General features: G+C 40.2%; 1 protein-coding gene and 1 long non-coding RNA gene across 5 annotated transcripts in view; one reads left to right on the top strand and one right to left on the bottom strand.

The window, feature by feature from the left end:
• Nucleotides 1-5,918, bottom strand: part of COL8A1 (collagen type VIII alpha 1 chain) — a 135,162-nt gene extending 129,244 nt beyond the window's left edge. The window contains exon 1 of one of the 2 annotated variants that reach the window (XM_039856946.1): nt 5,752-5,918. The gene's annotated coding sequence lies outside the window, so the exon portion shown is untranslated. The remainder of the gene's footprint in view (nt 1-5,751) is intronic. The other variant, XM_039856945.1, reaches the window with a different exon arrangement.
• A 340-nt stretch (nt 5,919-6,258) lies between these two features.
• Nucleotides 6,259-15,592, top strand: part of LOC120598156 (uncharacterized) — a 44,894-nt gene continuing 35,560 nt past the window's right edge. For all 3 annotated transcript variants that reach the window (XR_005651524.1, XR_005651525.1, XR_005651523.1), the window contains exon 1: nt 6,259-6,629. This is a non-coding gene — a long non-coding RNA (uncharacterized LOC120598156). The remainder of the gene's footprint in view (nt 6,630-15,592) is intronic.

Here is a 15,592-nt window from a genome sequence, read left to right as displayed (position 1 = left end):
GTCAGGCATGCTTTAGAGGATGTATTTGGGGTCACACATTTGTCCACTTATTTAGGGTAAGTCGTTTCCAGAAATAATGCACAAATGTTCTTTTCAACCTTCATTATTTTCTATATTGGAGTAACTTTATATACTACCAAAAATTGTTTTGTGATCTTAGCAGAGAACATTTTGATGACATAGACATAGTATACTGAGTCAGAGTCAAGTCCAAATGAGGTCAAATGAGGCTCTTTTCCCAAATGAAGTCCAGTTGAGGGTTAAGAAGAGTTTTAATGGTTATAATGCTTATAAAGCTAGTCCTCAAATGATGTATGATGTTGTACTGAAAGAAGCCTGACCCAAATAGGATTTTATCTCCTAAACATTTGAGAGTCTTGGTTCAGACAATCTATTAAGAAATTTCTTCTCCAACATCTCAAAACTCTCTGGAGTCTCTCCCTCTACTGTTTCAGAGGAATAAACCCTACAACCTGCACCGTTCTGTCTCTATACTCTTGGCCCTTTGATGACCCCTTTCTTTTGTCTCAGCACATCTCATGCCTACATCCCTCAACCATGTCCCTCAAAGTTTTCTCTGACTGTCCATTATGCATATTTTACCCTTTTTCTCATTAAAGACCTGGGAAGGTGCAAGTATCTATTGGGTGGGAGAAGAGGGAGGTTATGCTATAAATTCATCACAAAATAATACATTTGTTATGTGACATGAATATTGGAACTAGATGTTTAAGTCTGCTGTAAAAAATAATATAATTTCTGGTATTCAAATAAATATGGGAGGACTAGTGACAGTACTGTAGGCAGGGAAATAGCTTAGCCATTGATAAGGCTACAGAACTCTCCTATATTTCCTAAAGCAAGGGAGGATCTTAAAGTTGATATGTTTGAGATTTGAGTACCTATAAGTCCTTATACACTCTTTATAAGGATTTTTATGAAAGCAGTTAAGAAAAATGAATATTTAACACTTAGTTGGTTTTTTTTTTTTTTAATTCACTCACCCATTCAACACAAATTGACCCAAGGAACTACTATGTACCAGGTCCTGGAATGGAGAAAGCCATATAAAGTCCCTGTGATGATGACAATCAGTGATTTCACTCTTCACGGGGGTTTGGATCAATGTTTAGACATTCTGTGGTAGAGGTATAGCTGCAGCCCAATACCTCTACCAATTATGGTTTCTGAGAACCTGTATGCTAGGTTCCAACAGAATTCTCAGTATCGTCTGAGACATCTTATGTACGCACTGTGTGGAGAAGACACATTATTATAGTTATTCAAGACAGAGTGCTGATCAGAGAGTCTGGCTACATTAACTCCAGCCCTGGTTCTGCTACACACATCTGGGTGACCTTGGGTAAGGTATCAACCTCTTTGACTCTTTTCTAATTTGTAAAATTAACTTTAGTTAAAATTAGCTCCAAGGATCTTCCCAGCATTTATATTCTGTGATTCTATAAATAAGTTTTTCAATACTTAAGAAGTTAGAATAGGGACTAGTAAATAAAATTGCTTTGAAACTTTATTTCAGAGAGTCTATTGGAGGCAAGTAGTGATTTTAAATTACCTTTCTTCAAGGTATATGAATTAAAGTTTAGAAAATATAAAGCCTTTTTATTTGTTGGAATAAAAATTGACATCCTGTTTAAGAAAGTATGAGATTTTTAGTAATGATGAAAGCCACAAGTATGACTGGTACTCCAGAAACTTGATCTATAAGAATTAAAAAGAGATTTCTTCCACTGAGAGAGAAAAAAGATAGCACAGAGGGGTTATGACTGCATTTACAAATCCTGTGCTGAAGGAGAGAAGGGCAGCTTTTGTTTTCCAGGAAGGACAATAGAAGTAAGCCCCAAATAAACAGAAGATCAGATATGTTTTAATATTTTATATACTCAGCTATCAGTGCTGGGAGTTGCTCGTGCTATCATGCTACATTGAGAATTCATTATTATTATTAGAATTCATTATTATTTTACTGATTACTCTGTGGTCAGTTTGGGGAACATTTTTGTTTGTTACTTCAGTTTGATGCTGTGCAATTTCAATGGCTCTTTGAATTTGCATACACAGGGACCCCAGATTATAGATATTTTGACTTTGTGTGTCTCCCTGCAAGTCTATTTGCTTGAGGAAAGACTGTAAAGAACCTTCTTCCTCAAACAGCAAACATAGTTCCAAAGCGGTAGTGGAATATCAGATTAGTGCCTTTCTCCGTTGGTGCTGAAATATGCTTAATTCTCTCTCCCACTCTTTACCCCTTGTCTCTCTAGAAAGGGGAAGTTTAGCAGCACTCTAATTTATTGCTCTAGGGTGTAAATTGCTGTTAATGACCGCCAGGCCACTGGAAGTACGTTTTCATTATATTTTCACAATTTTCTAACAATTTGTGAGCTAGTCCTTTTTAAAAAGAAATTCTGGATGCTTTGGTAAGTTAGGAAGGAGTCCTTTTCACACAAAATTGAAAAGAGAAAGACTCTCTAAATTTCGAAGGGCAGTCATTCTCTCCTTAACCTCCACCTTTCCTCTCCTTTAATTTTTTTTTTTCCACTCAATATTTAGAACACTGCACCTCTCCAAAGAGAAGACTGCACTCTAGTCTCAGGATATGTACCTTCTTTAAATTACGTATATGAATTTATGGGTTTATGGGTATCTGGTGGAAGAGAAAGCTAAGGCATGAAGAAACACCTCAGAGGGTTCCTTGGTGGACTGGAGGTTGAGAAATATGTCTGCATCCTAATTGCTCTACAAATTGCCATCCCAAAGTGGGTGACCATGAATAAGAAAGAGTAAATTGCTACTACTAATTTCTAATTTGCTAATAATTACCCAGCATCGAGCCTTTTGGGAGAACTAGGATTGGTTTTGTTGATGTGAATCACCCATTACTTGAAAATATGTTCTGAGAGTTTTTATAATCATAATATAGCGTTTAAAATTATAACTGGCAAAATCGTGTGGGTTTTAACATGGGGCAGATCTGCAATCATTCTTGTTTTTATAACTGAGCTGTTCCCTTCTGTAGGAAGGGCACGGTAGAGATGGATCTTAACTTATTGGTAGAAATACTCTCACTGATTTCAGAAAGAAATACAAGAGCAGATATGGATTCTGCTCTTCCGCATCTCCTCATATTCCATGTAAGTAAGGGCAAAAAGAAGGCGCGTTTGTAACAGATTCTGGTCTTTCTATTCTCCTGGAGCACTTCCTAGGAGCAATTCCTTCCAGCTTTCTCTCAGTTCTCTACTTATTCACATTCTCTTCTCCTTGATTTTTGATTCACAAGTGGAAATACAGTGGAGTATGCTTTCCGATCATGAAAAGAATATTGTTTTGTACCTTTGAGAATAGTAGAAAATCTGAAACATGTGTTTCCCTAGGTACAGCAGGCCCTCAAAGTCAGCAGAGCACTCTCTCGGTATCTAACGAGCCAGGTAGCTGCTCATCTTTTCTTTTTTAGAAACAATAAGGATTTGTTCAAAGCCTGATGGAATAATGTTGGATAGTTTTGGCCATGAACCCAATCTGGGGGCAGCCATACAATGGCATAAAGAGGAGACTCCTGTGCAAATGGGGAGACACTAGGGTAACTACTTGAAACCCCCGCCAATGATTTTTCTAAAAACTTAAGGGAAGTGTCATCTTGCCTGATGTGCACCCCATGGAGAAAGAATTACTTTAAGTGTCTGGTAAAGGCCCCTAGGGGAGTTAGATCATGAGCAATCTAAGATGATCTCACTCAGTTATTCAGGGTGTTGAACTTGATGGCACATGGGGGAGGCAGTTACTGTTAAATGGTTCGTAGCTGGTGGAATAGATCAACTGCCAGGAAAAGCAGAAGCAAACCCTGGGAGAACACTTTTCATCACCAAACTTAGGAACAACGGGGAGTTTTTTTACACTGGGAGCACTTTTTTTTTTTTTTTCCCTCGCAGAAAAGATAACTTCCCTTAAGGGAATCTGCTGAATGAGGCAGTGTATTTTCACCCTTGTGATGATGGGCGTGATTCCGACACTACCATAAAAGAAGAATGAACTTGGACATACCACACACTTGGTTTGGCCTTGTCTCATACCTGTGCTCTTGTCACGGTTGATTACCCACTTACATCAGATATGAAGCAAGCTGTCTGCACTGTGGCTTGAGATAAAAGCTATTTCAATATGCCCAGGTCACATTTTATCTTGGCCAATAGTAATTTTATATCATTTTCTTAAAGAAAACCACACTCTTTGCAATAATTTTTTTCCAATGAAGCAAAATTTCATATGACAGAAAGCTTTACATATAACTTTCATTTGAATAATAGCATTGAATCCCCTCCATGCCAAACAGAATTTTAAAATATCTTTATTATTTCTTTTGATATGCAAACCATAAGGAGAATAAGTTTGGAAGACCCTCAGTTAAACTTCTAATGATTCTACTTTAATAGTGGAGCATTTTTTTACAGCTTTGGTGAGTTTTCCTTTTTCAAGTTAAACAATATAAACAAACCAAAAAAAAAAAAAAGTCATACTTTTCCCCTCTTACTTTAAGAATCTTAAGAGCTCAAATAGTGGTTTGGTTTCCTGACTGCCAGCTTTGGTTTGCCTTCTTTAAGCGGTCTTGTGCAATTCCCCAGAGGAAACATTGGAAGAGGGTTTTTCTCCCACATGAGAGAGTTTCATCCCACACAGCCCACAGATTTTGATGCCAAACTTCATAGACCAAGTGTCTGGTTTTACAAAAGTAGCTGTGGAATATGTTTTTCCTTTCACAGGTGCACGACACTCACTCTCAAACCTCAGAAATAAGAAGATTTCAGTCTTCAAAAATGAGAGTTGCTTATCCACTGGATATCTCTGTGAAAACTAGGTGTCAATCAGGTCGATTTTAATTTACCAGATGAGGGAAAAGAAGGTGGCAAGCAGAGTTCAAACCTCCAAAGCCTTCTAGCGGTTCTTTCTTTACAACTGTCTGGTGTACACAGAAGTATTGTATAATTTGGCCTGTATTTTTCTCTTACTGTGAAACATATTGAAACACTTGATGTTTAGGTGTGTGTATAGAAATCCATGAAGTCCTTTTATACACTTTACTTCCAACCCAATTCTCATTTTAGGATGTCTTGAAAAGAGAGCTTTGTGAGAGCATATTCTGCCCCAACTTGTAAACTTGGATTTGTTCTTTCCTATCTACCAGCCACCTGATCACCGTCCTGTGTAAAGGGCACCCGTTCACATCATTTTTTCCAAGCGCTTAAACCTGGAAAGATATTTTTTAAAGGACTCACGGAAGCTGTCTTGGGGGTTTGGAAAACATCACAAAATTGTTAGCAGACCTTTTGACTATGCTATTTTTAGGAAACTAATTGTGTTCTTTTAAAGCACATTTTTGACAATGGGACAAAGTTTTCCTTGCCCCCACTGATAATGTGAGGTATTTACAATGAAAAACGTCAGTAAAACGCCCCAAACGGATACATTTTAACCTCAGCAACAGTCAGCAGCAGGGGAAAAGTGATTTAAAAAGAGAAAAAAGTTTTTTGCGATATTTATGCTGCTGTTTCTGCCCAAAATGAACTTTTATTTTACAGTTCAAACAGAAGTTTGTTTTCAAACCAGTTGCTAGTTAAAGGAGCAGCTGATCTGGCATCCATAAGACTCAGCTCAAACCAAACAGTAAGTCTGCTGACCATAGGAGACTTATTTCCCGCAGCAACCCCTGTAGGTCAGATGCCTGCAGAAGTGTTGTCTTACCTTGAGCACGTAAGATCCAGAAGAGAGGCTCGGGGGCTCCCACAGGAGAGGACCGGGAAAGTGCTCTGATCTGGTGCTGGTAACATGCACTTGGCTTTTATGGGCAGGTGGGAGGAGCCGCTCCTCATAGTAGGTGGGCAGGGAAGGAGCGGCGGGCGGGCAGCCCCGGGAGGAGCTGGACACTCTTCTCTGGGGAGGGGCGGAAAGGGCAGAGCGAGGAGCCCGAAAGAGGGAGGAAAGACGGGGTTGGGGTGGGAGCGGGGTGGGAGGGGGGCGAGGAGGGAGGTGTAGGAGCTGAGGAAGGAGTGGAAAAGGGAAAGGGAGGGAGGGGGAGAAGGAAAAGAAAAAGAACGAAGGGAAATAGAGAAATAGAGAAAGGGACCACATGTGGGGAAAGGTTGGGGAGAAAATGATTAGGAGACAGAGACACCCAAACACGCAAGATCTGGAAGAAAAGGGAGATGGGATTATTTTCCGTTTTTTGTATGACATTTTTGGTGGGGCGGGCGGGAGGGGTGTGTTGTGGGTGACTGTTATAATTAAAGGTGTTTTCTGTGAATTTGAAAAGCTAAATAACGGTTCAGGAAAACTGAAGGGTTCCTAAGCCAGGCAAGGAGGGGAAGCTGGGCGTCGGAGGAGCGAAGCCCTAGTGCTGGGTGGACGCCGAGCGGGCGGGAGCGCGGGGCGGACCCTTACTGGCGCGACGGATGCTGGCCACCCCCAGCGCCCCCAGCCCCTGTCATCCTACCGCCCGCTGGTAAAACCCGGCCCTTTCCCTCATCACTCCCGGCAGTGCTTATTTGACAAGAAAGTTCTCCTTGTGCTGTCGGTAGTGTGCAGCATCCAGAGGCCCCTCTTGAGACTTCCGCGGCATTAAGGTAAATCCAGCAAAGGTTGGGGAGGATCAGCAGAGACTGGCTTGTTGAGAATGGAACCTCAAAACCAGCCTCGGTCCTCCAACATTTGGTTATGTAACAGAATTTCAGGGCACTCTGCCCTCTTGTTATTTTCGGTATTTAAAAAACTCTCATTCCTAACAATTGAAAAACGTCTTGGTGCCATAGCTCGCTCGCTCGCTCGCTCGCGCTCTCTCTCTCTCTCTCTCTCTCTCTCTCTCTCTCTCTCTCTCTCTCTCTCCTCTCTCTGTGTGTGTCTTAAACATTAAGAGGGGATTCAACCAACAAGCAGCTGAAGGATCAGGCAGAAATTCTTAGCAAATGTATTCAGAGGAAGAAAAACAAGCTCCTTTAGCTGCTGAGTGGTGACTCACTTCCCAGCCCAAGTCTGATTTTTGCCACCAAAGGAATTAAAGCATTTTAAAAGAGAGAACCTGAGCCTCAGGGATGGGGGTACTGAGAGGGGTAAGGGAAGGGTAGGGGATGGGTGAGTGGGCTGGGAAAAATAAAGTAAAAAATAATTTTTACTGAATATATTTATATGTAACTATATAACTATATATAAAACAATGTGTAATATATATAACTTGACACAAATGTAACGATTCAGTTTTCCCCACAACTTTATGAGTTAAATATGATCCATATCATGTAAAAAAATTTTTTTTTTAAGAAAGGAATCTCAAAGGGGTTAAGCAACTAGCTAAAGCTAACAAGGGGGGTGGGGGGCGGGGGCGGGCACAGCTAGTGAGCTCGCACCAGGCTAACATATAGAACATTTAGCCTGGTCTCAAGTTAGATCCTGATGTCTTTGGGGGTTACCAGGCTCCAAGAGAACAAAAAATAATGGCTATGAGAGGGATTTCTACTGGGTACTATTGACATCTTGAGCCAGATAATTCTTTGTTGTAGGGACCTCTCCTGTGCAATGTAGAATGTTGAGTAGTGTCTCTGGCTTCTACCCACCAGATTCTAGGAGCACCTTCCCTCCCCAAGCTGTGAAAATCAAAAATGTCCCTACACTTAGCCAAATGTCTCTGGGGGTCATAATTCCTACTTCCTTTTAAGAACCATTGGTCTAGAGAGGTCCACAACTATAAAATAGAATTTTAAAGAAATTTGTTAAGAAAATACCCAGTAGTGGTATTTAGATAATAATAATACTGGCTGCCATCTGTGCTAATTTTACACAGGACTTAGTGTTTTACGTATTCATATTCCTATCCGTCTGCTTCCAGAGCCCAAAGTCTCAGTTGCTTCCTTTGTAACTAAGCTTATTCTCAATTGGGTACAGCTGGGGATCAATAAGTAAGACCCCACCATGTGCCTGGGGTGTGAAGGAAGATTAGTGATGCATGAGAGGAAAACTTTGCAAATTTTATCATAAAAATTTTGACATTAGAAAAATTATTCAAATGTTACTCATAATTTTTACCTTGATTATTTGTCTTAATATTTACAATTTTTCATCTCTAATGCCCCCTATTCAAGTTATATTTAGTAACTTTTTGAGCTGTGAAAAAGTTATATCTAGTGGTTAACTAGCTAGCAGAAGATAAGTTCTCAATTGATATGTATAGTCCGATTGAATGAATGACACTATTGAGCAGACATATAATGGCCAGTATTTATTAGTTCAGTGAATGAATAAAATTTTGAATTAATTAATGCTTAGAAAGCTATAGCTGTCATATTAGCTTTTCTGTCCATTTGCTATTTGGTTTCACTCTCTTCTCACCCTCCATAACTTAGTTTTCCTCTTTCTAGATAGCATATTTGTCTTTTGAGGATGTGGCCAAATCCATTAAATGAAATCTATGAAATAAATAACCCCTGTTACTGGACCTAGAAGTAGGACTGCATTGACTATTCTGGGCTGACCACTGAAATCAGATGTGATTTTACAGGCAGGGTACCACTTCTAGCACTTTTTAATTTAGCAAAGAAATGTTTTCTGGGCATACTAAAGAGGACCCAGTTAAAAGAGCATCTGGGGTGATAAACATGTTAGTAGATATCTTCATCAGATTACAGTAAGTCATCTTTTCAATACTGATTTAATGCCTCTCAAACATTCCAGGACCATCACATAGTTGTGAAAAGCAGAAACAGAAACGGCAGAAAAAGCACATTTGAAGGGAAGGCAATTGAAGCCTGTATTTTCCTTCTCCTTTTTCCTCCTTTACTCCCTCCTTTCAAGCCTGAATATCCAGCCAATGTAACAAAAGAGCTCTTTTCATTTTGTTTGGATGTGCTAATGATTAGTTCATTTCTCCAGTTCACACTTGCCTGAATCTGATTCAGTAGCAGATCTGGACAACAAGTCAGTAATCCAAGAATATATTCTTTGCTGACTCTTAGCATGCCCTTCTAGAACCTCTCTGAAGGTGACTGAGGTTTGAAATGACCTAGTTTGGTCTTCTGTGGAAAGAAAGGAATCCAATGACAACATACTAGATGCTGCGAAGTTTCCATTGTGTGGATATAATAACAGCTACAAATGATTACTTATTTTAAAGAGCTTTGAAAATGGAAACTTTGTTTTGGGTTATTTAGAATTAATTGATTCACAAATATTTATTAAGAATGGATACCAGACAGTGTGGAGTATTCAAAGCAGAGGAAAACAAGAATGTAGATTTGTTCTCATGGAGGAAAGAAGCATGAAATCCTGGTAGTTGGGTAGCAAAGAGACTTCAGGGAGGAGGTAGCAATTTGAGCTGAGCCGTGGAAAGTTGCATTTGCATAGATGGGTAATGAAATGTAGGGCAAGGGAAGGAATGTGTTCAACTGGGAAAGACACATGAATATTTGGAGGGTGGTGAATTGGTCAACATGACTGAGCGGAAGGGCCTACGTAGCAGAACAATGAGGCTAAGAAACAGGAAAGGAGAGGTGGGGTCGCCTGTGGAAGGCCTCAGAAGTCACCTCAGTAGTCTGAACTGGATACTGTAGGCAATGAGTAGTCATTAAAGACTTTTGAGCAGTAGAATGGCAAGATGAAAATGGCTTATTATTAAGATTTTACTTTTCTTTCATAGTGTCATTATAGTAGCTTTGCAGATAAATGCTTTCCAGTATGCTAAGGGACATTAGCATGCCTAGAAACAGAAAACTGAGTGTCTTTGACCTACAGACTTGGAGGCCGGCGTGAGGTGGCAGAAATAAAGGTGGCTCTAGCCTATAGTATTTCTACAGTGCCCTGTGTGGTTGTAAGGAGAGGAAGGCAAGATTCTTGCAGGCCGTGGCCTAGATGACAGCTGGGATTAATTTGAAGGGTGTTGTCTGCTCTTTGTGTCAGAGAAACCAGTTTCTTCCTTACCTGTTGTAGCTTTAGTAATCAAACAGTATTTATCCCTAGATAATGGGTCTGATGTATAAGATCCTTGAGTTTTCAAGGTCTCCTGGATTAGAAAACAATGGAATCTGGCTTTAAAAACAATTACCTTCACATTTTCAAACACCTAGCTTTCGATTGTTTCATATATTACCCTTGGCAGATTTCAACCTCCAATTCTCCCTCCCACTCCTGAGTGCTTCAAAATGCAAATGAACGTGGCTTTTGGTCTAAACAAAAAGTCACTGACGACTTGAAGTTCAAAGTACAGAATTTTGTTCTCCATCTATCAAATGACCCATCAGTCAATCAGCCTACGCTTGTGCTAAGTATCACCAAATATGACCTTGGCCTGCAAGGCACTTACAATTGCCAGCTCTCCCAGGGCATTTAAAATAGAGTTTTATTTACAAAAATTGAAAAGGCACACAGCAAAGAAGAAAGGCACACCTCTCCTGCATTCCAAAGGAACTTTGGATTCTGTGAGTCACTGTTTTCCTGTTGGCCCAGATGGTAGAGAGCTGACTGACTCAGGTGATCCTACAGATGACTGCCTCGCAGCTCCCTCTGGCTTATAAAGAGCGCTGGACAAAGAGTCAGGAAACCTGCATTTTAGTCCCAGCTTGGCCACTAACTACCCATGAAAACTTGGGGCAGATATTTTATGCTTTTTGGATTCAGTGTCTGTATGTAAAACAAGGAAGCTTAACCAGACACTCTCTCAAGTTCTTTCCACCTTTCAGATGCCTTGTTCAGTGCCAGTTGGTGGATGTTCTTCTTATTAACATCCGCAGGAGGTCAATCCAACATTCAATGATACACACACTTAGTTTTAGCCATGGGAGTAAGAGCTCTTAATGCTTTAGTTCAGTGTTTGCTTCAAGGGGATTGCACCCCAACATTAAACCTTGCCTATATTCTGGATACGGAATCTCAAAATGTAAGATGTACCATTGTCACTTAACTAGCTCTTAACTGTCACGATTGTCTAAGTCTCAGGACTTAGCAGAAGTCTCCCAGATTTAGCCATCAGCCTCTAAACCTTGAAGCCTTTTAACTCTCTACCTCTGAATCAAATAGTAATTGTCCTTTTCACTGATGGAAATGGAACCACACCATGCCAATCCCTGGTTTCTGAAAATTCTATCCATTTTGCCAGATTTATTTGATGTCCAAATTAGTTTATTTGATTTCCTAATGAGCTCTCTACTTCCACTGTAAATTCCTCTATCTTCCTAGTGCCTCACATCTTTATTTTTCTAATTAGGAAAAATTTGGTTACCTTTTTCAATATAGACTAAATTATTGTAGCTCTTTTTAGTTTCCTAAACAATTAGACTTTTACTAGGTTCTCTGAACTTTTTTCCAGCTCTTACCCTCCCCATTTCAATGACACCTGTCACTCTATTCATTTTCCATACCTTAAAAAATTTCTTTGTAGGAATGCTTTCATGGGGGCTGTGCAATGAAGAGGGAGAAATATAGTCCAGGGATGTTTTTTCTTATTCAGGAGTGGAAAATGAAGGCCCTCAAAGGTACTAGAGAAATACAGTTCACCTTTACTTTATGCCATCTTAGACCTTATCCATAATACTGGAATTGTCTTAATCCTAGACTTCCCTTGCTGAATAATTCTTAATCTATCTATCATCTATTCTTTCTAATTGTGGTTTACTCTCTTTAAAATTTTTTTAAAAAATTTTCCAATTACAGTTGGCATACAATATTATATTAGTTTCAAGGGTACAACATAGTGATTATATATCTGTATAACTCACAAAGTGATCACCCCAATAAATCTAGTACCCTTCTGACACCATACATGGTTATTACAATATTATTGCCTGTATTCCTTATGCTATACTTTATATCTCCATGACTATTTTGTAACTACCAGTTTGTACTTCTTAATCCCTTCCCACTTTTTCACCGACTCCCCCAATCCCTCTCCCATCTGGTAACTCTCAAAATGTTCTCTGTATCTATGACTTTTTTTCTGTTTTGTTGTTGTTTATTTTGTTCTTTAGATTCCACATGTATGTGAAATCATGGCGTTTGTTTCTCTCTATCTGACTTACTCCACTCAGCACAATACCCCCTAGGTACATCATGAAATATCTTTTACCATCCCTTTACTTTCCATCCGTGTGTGTCTTTTAATCAGAGGCGAGTCTCTTAGAGGCGGCCTATGTAAGTGTCTTGTTTTCTTATTCATTCAGCCATCTTATCTTTTGACTGGAACATTTAATTCTTTTTGCATTTGAAGTACTTGTTGATAGATATGTAGTTATTGCCATTCTTTATTCATATTTTTGATACATATTTTTTTCTTCTTCTTAAAGAAGTCACTCCAACATTTCCTATAATACTAGCTTGGTGGTGATGAACTCCTTTAGCTTCTTTTTGTCTGCAAAGCTTTTTATCTGTCCTTTGATTCTAAATGATAGCTTTGCTGGGTAGAGTAATCTTGGTTCTAGGTCCTGGGATTTATTACTTTGCATATTTTGTGCCAAGCTCTTTTTGCCTGCAAAATCTCTGTTGAGAAATCCACTGATGGTCTTACGGGAGCTCCCTTGTAGGTAACTAATTGCTTTTCTCTTGCTCCTTTTAAGATTCTCTCTTTGTATTGAACCTTTGGCATTTTAATTATGATGTGTCTTGGTGTGGGCCTCTTTAGGTTCATCTTGTTTGGGACTCTCTGAACTTTTCCTGGGCTTGTATGTCTATTTCCTTTACCATGTTAGAGAAGTTTTCCATCATTATTTCTTGAAATAGGTTTTCAACTTCTTGCTTTCTCCTCCTTCTGGAACCCTATGATGTGAGTGTTGGAATGGTTCATGTTGTCCCAGAGGCTCCTTAAACTATCTTCACTTTTGTGACTTCTTTTTTCTTATTGCTGTTCTGATTGTGTGTCTTCCACTACCCCATCTTCTGTATTGGTGATTCAATCCTTCACTTTATCCATCTGTTGATTCCCTCTAATATTGTATTCTTCATTTTGTATTCTTCATTTCTCACAGGTTTCCTCTTATGTTTCATCTCTTTGTTAAAGTTCTCACTGAGTTCATCTACTCTCCCCCTAAGTTCATTGAGCATCCTTATAACCAGTGTTTTTGAACTCTGCATGTGGTAGATTGCTTATCTCCATTTTGTTGAGTTCTTTTTCTGGAGCTTTGTTCTCTTCTTTCATATGGGACATGCTTCTTTGTCTCCCCATTTTGGCTGCCTCTCTGTGTCTGTTTCTAGGTATTACGTAGGGCTCCTAAGTCTCCCAGCCTTAGGAATGTGGCTTTATGTAGTAGGTGTCCTATGAGGCCCAGTGGCACAGTCCTGGGAGGGGTCCAGCTGCAGGCCAAATTCAGCTGCACCTCTGGGGCCACCTGGTAAGTCATCAAGCAATCCACAAATGGCTGCCACCCATGCTGGGCCTATAGGTGCCTTGAGAAGCCAAGCCAGAAACCAAGGCTAGCTGCCACTGGGCTTGGGACTGCTCTGCAAGAGGTACAGGGCATGCCAAGGCCAAGATGCTTTATTGGGTTTTATGAACCTTTGAGAGATTTTAGGAAAATTCACAGCAAGGGCCAAGATAGAACATTCATATGGAATAAACTACTAGAAGCAGCTTGGGTGGGCCCACAAGTTGGGAGAGGTAGAGTCTCAGGGAATCCCCTGGGCGGAGCAACCTGTGTTATCTGGTTTGATGGTGACTCAGCTATGTCAGAACCTGCGTCTGCATACTGGGAGTGGGAAGAGCTCAACGAAGAAACAGTGGATACTGCTAGCACTTCTGTCAGGGAGAAAGTCACCCTTTCAGCCCTTGTCCTGAAGCCTGACAATTTAGTGTCTCCCCATATGTCCCTGGCACTCCTCGAGCAGCCATCCCAGTGCTGGAGCTCAAAGCAACTGAGTCTGTCAGGGAGTAAGTCTGGGCATGGGCCCTTCAGAAAAATGCTTGCAACTCCAGCAGCCCTCCGTCTCACTCAGCCACAATCTCCACTGGTTTTCACAGCTAGAAGTTGTGGGGACTTGTCTTCTGGGCACTGGAACCCTGGGCTGAGGAGCCCAGTGTAGGGCCGGGACTCCTCACTCCTCGGATGGGGGTGGGGGTCCTGCAGCCAATATAATTCTCCCGATTCTCAATCACCACACGTAGCTGTGGGACAGGGCTGTTTCTCAACTCTGCCCCTCCTATTGGTTTAAGGTGACCTCTTATTTTTGTTCCCAGTTGTAAGACTTCTTTTCAGCCAGACCTCAGGCAACTCCATGTGCTAGTTGCTCTGTAGTTGCATTATAATTTTGCTGTGGTCACGAGAGGAGAAGTGCACAGCATTTACCTTCTACGCCATCTTGACTGGTAAACCTACTCTCTTTTGTTCTTATTAACATTTGATTTTAATAAATGTTTGATTTTAATAAATATTATATTTTCTGCTGAGAGTTACATCTTATGCAAATTAACATTTTCGTGAAAAACTTGTTTGGCTGGCAAAAATGTTTATCTAAAGTGGGAGATCTAACAGGTGTCTTAGCTTAAGACTGGCGTGTATTTATAGACATATTTGTCCTGTACCTAAATCACCTTGCATGTTTCCCCCAGAGCAATCACCCTAAGCCCAGCAATGATTATGTCACTCCTTTGTTCAAGAGATATCTGATGACACCACACTACAGAAAAATCTGAATGATACCAAAGAGATTCATCTTGATATTCCTCAACAGCACAGGTTTATGCAGAGCCATTAAAAGCAGGAAAAAAAAAAAAAGTAAAAAAATAAGTAAGAGCAATAGAGTTCTTTAACCATAATTTAGGCATTGACCATTGAACAATTGTGGGCTGAGTGGCTACAAATGTTTTGTAGCATCTGCCCCAACACCAAGAGAAAATACAGTGTGGGATCCTGAAGTGCCAATCTAGGGCAGAGGCCCTGACATTGTATATGTCTCCTCTATGCCCTGACTGGAGGATGAGGATCATCTTGGTTGGGATGCTTGTCTATGATCATAGCCAGGGTAGTGGGTCAATAAGTCCTTTTGGGGAACTGAACTATTCAAGACCGAAGGGGCATAACTGGAGAAATCAGGCTAAGACTTGATCTGTTAAGGAAAGTTGAGAGTAAAACATACATATTCTCCAATACATTTTCAGTGCTTGCTATGGTGCCTGGAACACAGAGTCATGTTCAATAAATATTTATGGGAAAATATGGATCGATGAATAAAAATGACAATAGCACCAAGTAAGATATCAAGTCTAATGGGGTCAGGCAGGATGTTCCAAAATCAGGGTGTTCTGCTAAGAGTCCCAGAGGGCATCAAGGGTAAAGAGACAAACCTCATATTTAGATTGTGTCTGGGTAGAACTTGACATAGTGTTGGAAACAGAAACAGAAGGAAAACAAGAGCATATAGAGAGTATGACTCTAGCCACCCTTATTAAAGGTTAGACAGATTGGTGGTAAACTCCAGAGAGACATTCTCATGCTTGCATGTTATGCGTATTGTGGACTGGCATATACTTGTTGACTTTTCCTTCATATGGGGTTAGTTCTTTTTCATTGTCTCTATAAAATTCCCAATTATGCAACCCCCTTTAGATATTGATAAAGAA

The sequence above is a fragment of the Pteropus medius genome, unplaced genomic scaffold, assembly GCF_902729225.1.
Source record: "Pteropus medius unplaced genomic scaffold, Ma_sr-lr_union100, whole genome shotgun sequence".
Taxonomy (NCBI): Eukaryota; Metazoa; Chordata; class Mammalia; order Chiroptera; family Pteropodidae; genus Pteropus; species Pteropus medius.
The sequence above is the reverse complement of the archived record's forward strand: the minus strand, read 5'-3'. Positions and strand labels throughout refer to the sequence as shown.